At 36.0% G+C, this 4,510-nt stretch overlaps 1 long non-coding RNA gene across 5 annotated transcripts; it reads left to right on the top strand.

Annotated features, from left to right (window-relative positions):
* The first annotated feature begins 586 nt into the window (after positions 1-586).
* Positions 587-4,224, top strand: LOC136225576 (uncharacterized). Of its 5 annotated transcripts, none has more exons than XR_010687173.1 (7): positions 587-750; positions 850-1,001; positions 1,085-1,185; positions 2,419-2,609; positions 2,693-2,829; positions 3,103-3,198; positions 3,599-4,224. It is a non-coding gene; the product is annotated as an uncharacterized lncRNA (long non-coding RNA). The 5 variants fall into 5 exon arrangements; XR_010687175.1 differs by having other exon boundaries at positions 850-1,049; positions 1,143-1,185; XR_010687174.1 differs by having other exon boundaries at positions 589-750; positions 850-992; positions 1,143-1,185; positions 3,599-4,223.
* Positions 4,225-4,510: the final 286 nt, after the last annotated feature.

Genomic DNA, 4,510 nt, shown 5'->3' with positions numbered 1-4,510 from the left:
TCTCAGATTTCCCTTACCCACCCCGGTTCAGCTATGATGTGATAATGTTGGAGCAATTTATCTCACCTCAAATCCAGTGTTCCATGCCCGTACGAAGCACATTGAGCTAGATTATCATTTTGTTCGTGAACAAGTTCACAGAGGTTTTCTCAGTGTCAGATTTATTCCCACCGATGATCAGGTTACAGACATACTCACCAAGCCGCTAGCTCCGGCTCGCTTCACGATGCTACGCTCTCGCCTCTTTGTTCGTGCCCGCCATCGGCTTGAGGGGGGTGTTAGAGATAATGTTCCTATTATCTCTGTAAATAGATTCTTATCTAGTTAGAGTTTCAATTTGTCTATAACCCTAGCTAGGTAGAGTTCTAATACGATTATCACTACAAGAAAATAGGGATTTAGCGACCAACTACATTTCGGTCGCTAAAGAACCTGTGAATGCCTATTAATTCCATTGATGTGGTGATTTGCTGTCTAAAAACTGGGCGGCAAAATTGCCGCCCATTTTACACTACCATTTTCTATTGAAACACGTGCCTGTCCCATAAAATACATTAAAAATTAAAAATTAAAAGAAAGACACAAATAGTTTTTTTTCTTTTCACTTTCGCTTTCTATTTCTCTTGCCATCTCTCTCTTTTATTTCTTATACTCTCCGCCGAAACCCTAGAGGTTCGAGTGACGCTGGTGAACCTTCACCAAATGGCGATAGTGGTTCTTCCTCCTTCGATGCGTTTTGTTTGAATGCAGGTAAATATCTCTTCCTTCTCTCTTGCTCTTTTCAAGATGGTTGAGCCCTCTTATTCTTATAACTTTTGTTTAATTTCCCTAATTGGCCAAAAAGTGCAGATAGCCCACCCAATACCCCAAATTACAACTCCCAACAATTAAATAAAAAAATTGAGGGTGGGAGGAAGGAAGAAACAAAATGAATTGAAAGGTAAAGGAGGGGGCCGGAGATGGATGACGAAGGAGACGTCCTGGTTCTGCTGGTCAGATAGGTTTCTTACTACCTCTGATTCTTTTTTCTAGCAATTCGAAATTACCTAGTTAAGTTTTTTTACTGTTGATTTTGTTTTCCTAGGTTTCGGTTTTGTTGTTATATGTGGGATGAGTTTTGAATTTGGATTGGGATTTTTCAGGTTTACCAGTTCACTAACTTTATAGTTTATGAGCTCCAATGAGGTACTTTTGTTCTTGTTTACACTTTTTTTTCCTGCTACTACTGATGCTAAGAGAAATACAAAGAGTCTCATGTCCCTCTAAGTATCTTTTATTGGCTTTTTTTTTAACTTAGTTCCTTGTAGAAAAGGTTGCTCTTTTTGCTCTCAAATGAACGGTAGTCAGATGTTGAAATTATGAACACGAAAGGCATGGTTGTTAAGTATGTAATGATAAATCACATTCAGCAGCAGCTTCTTTGCTTCAGATATCAATAGTTTGTGTCATTTTTTAGATGCTGGAACAGTTTTACCAACAAGTTTTTATGTTGTTTATAGACAACTTAGTAAAGCTTAATACATCAGGGGCCCAGTTGGTTCATGTGGATACTAATATTTAAATGTGTCCCTGGTGGATACTGGTATTTAAATGTGGATTAGGAAGTAAAGCAGCAGCTTTGATAAATGACATCATGTTGCTTTTTATGCTGTTACTCTGATTATGGATTCTGTTATTGCTTTTCTCAATTGTTACTTAAACTATCTTAATTAGTAGAAGTTTAATACGGATGAGTTTTGAACTCAAATGAAGCCTTTTATTTTGATTAATTGATCTTTCAGGGGTTACCTTATTTTTTAATTGTGTAGCAAATGCCAGTATCTGTTTCATTCTGAATGTGATTCATGAATCCAATTCTAGTCGGTGATTGAATTGTTGCATGGCTATTGGCTAATAGTAAATACTGCATACTTCCTTGATACTACATCCTCTGTAATTTTTACATGTTGACATAAACCTTAGAATCCTCAACTTTAGGATAAAAAATAAGAAGAAATAGAGAAAAGATAGTAGAACTAACTGATATATTGATGAAGGATAATAGATATAGAAGTTACTGGCAAATCACTGTTATTTTCACTATCTCTCAGTGAAGAGAAAAATGAGGATTTATTCACTTCATGGTTGCTGCATGCTTCCTGGTCCTAGAGAAAATAATATGCATACAATTTGAGTTAAATGATCTTGTTTTTCTTATTCTTGTGGCAGAACTTCTTTTCATCTATCGAACTGGTCTGATATTTGTACGTTTAGGTTTAGGACAATGGGCATTACCTCTAAAAAAGCTTCTGAAGGAGATTTCTTCCATTTATAAGAAGGAATCTCTCATTATTATTTAGATCACAATATTTAAGTTAAAGAAACAAGATTATCAATAAGCCAGTTTAGTTCTAATTTTTGCATCAAAATATATATTAGGAAATGGGAGAGCCACTTCAGAACATTGACAACTTCATTAAAGCCACAGAGCTTATGGTGCATGATCGGGCCTTCACTTCAGTCCACGCAGGGTCACTGTTTCTACAAGTGGGCTTGTCCCTCAGCTGAAACGGTTTCTTCGTGAATTCAATTGTTCTGTAGCAGTTAGTCTGAATGCTACAACTGATGAGGTATACTTTGAGTCAGCTCTATCTTGAATGCGCTGGAGCACACATGCATATATTAATTTCCTTTTCACCAATACACTATGCAGGTCAGGAACTGGATCATGCCAATTAACCGGAAGTATAATTTAGCCTTGCTTCTTCACACCCTTAAGGAGGAACTGAAGTTCAAAAATAACTTCGAAGTTTTTTTTGAGTATGTGTTGCTTTCAGGAGTAAATGACAGGTTGGTTGAATTTTCCTTTGCCAGTTTGTATGATATGAATAATATTATTTTGAGTTAATTGCAATATTCGAAAACATACTCTCTTGTGATTTAGTCGCTGAAGGGATTCTGTACTCATACAAAGCATGATCTTGTTAATTAGAAAGATAGAAATAAATGGCTATAGCAAGTATTAATTTCTCTGATTTGATCTATTGAAATATTTTATTTGTACTACATGCCGCTTTCCTTGTGTGTACTGTGCACTCATGCTGCCTGTGTCTTCCAAAACAGAGAAAACCTGTTTGAGGATATGTTACAGGAAGCTGAGGCAGTTGCTATGGAAAGAAAGCGGACTCGAGAAACACTTTGGGTCCTTCAGCAGTTAGGGTGAGTTTTCCTACTTTCATGAGCTTGGACTAGTGAAATTCAAGCTTATCAATCTCTATTTTGTAGTTCTAATAATGCTGGAACTTTTAGTATATTGGGGTTTGGGACATGGAATATGGAAGCAAGTAGATAGGCAAAGGTATCCGATTTGGGTGAAACGAGGCTTTATTAGGATCATCCTCCCTTTGTATTTCTAATTTGTGCTTCCCTGTTGAACCTGTTTGGAGCTTTAATTTTTTTTACCCAACCTTAACATACTGGAAACTTTACTTGAGTAGATGTGGATGTGCTCTTAAATTGTTCAGTATTAGTTTTAGTTTCTCTGAGCAAAATTCATAGTTTTGATGTGTTAAAAGATCATTTTAGATATTTATGTATTTCTTTTCCTTTTCCTTGATAGACATTGGACGAACTACCTTTAGAAGCTGAATCGGTTGAAAGGTGACGCAATATGGGTGCTGATATGACAGGATTACTGAAGAGCCATGGACTACCAACGTTATCAATGTATTCTACTAGTGCTGGTTACCGTGACTACTCGGCTTCTCCAAATAACACAAGATCTCGAAAGTCATCTCATTCAGGGGGCTACAACCTCCTTTATATGCTAATGTAGATTCTAACGGAGGTGGACGCTCTTATATACCAAGTCTATATCCAACAGTTGATTTGTGAGCATTAGATTGCATATATATTTAGTCTACTTCCCGAAGTGTTCAGGAGTTACTAAGTTGATTTGATTTCCCAGTCCGTAAGAAACTTGAAGCATTCTATGAGGCTGCTGGAGGTGTTAATAGGGATGACTGAATTTTTGGATTGGGTTCAACTTCTTTCCAGTATTATGAAGACCAGTATCCTAGAAATTCAAGAGTATCATCTTTCTGTTTTGTGATATCTTGTTAGTTACATTATATATTTTGACATATATATTTTGACATATGTAAACTTCAAATATCATTTATTTCTAAATGTATTTCTAGCTTTCATAAATATTGTTTATTGTGGCTAATTTGTTATTAAGGTTAAAATATGTTTATAATTGTTACAAATTATAATTATATATGTAATTTATAATTACAATTAAATAAATAATATATGACAAACGAGACTTGTGCTAACAGTTCGTAGGCAAATCAGTATAAACATTTCTAGAGCATTACTACAGAATTTCTGTCTGCAATTCGTCGGTGAATGACGAGCTTATGTCTCCCCCTAGCCCATTAGCGACTGCATGTAGTCGCAAAATGTAGTCGGTAAAAATTGCGACTACTCAGTGACCGAATCAAACAGTCGGTATAATCTGCGACCATTG

Source organism: Euphorbia lathyris, chromosome 4 (assembly GCF_963576675.1).
Source record: "Euphorbia lathyris chromosome 4, ddEupLath1.1, whole genome shotgun sequence".
NCBI classification, from domain to species: Eukaryota; Viridiplantae; Streptophyta; class Magnoliopsida; order Malpighiales; family Euphorbiaceae; genus Euphorbia; species Euphorbia lathyris.
The sequence above is the reverse complement of the archived record's forward strand: the minus strand, read 5'-3'. Positions and strand labels throughout refer to the sequence as shown.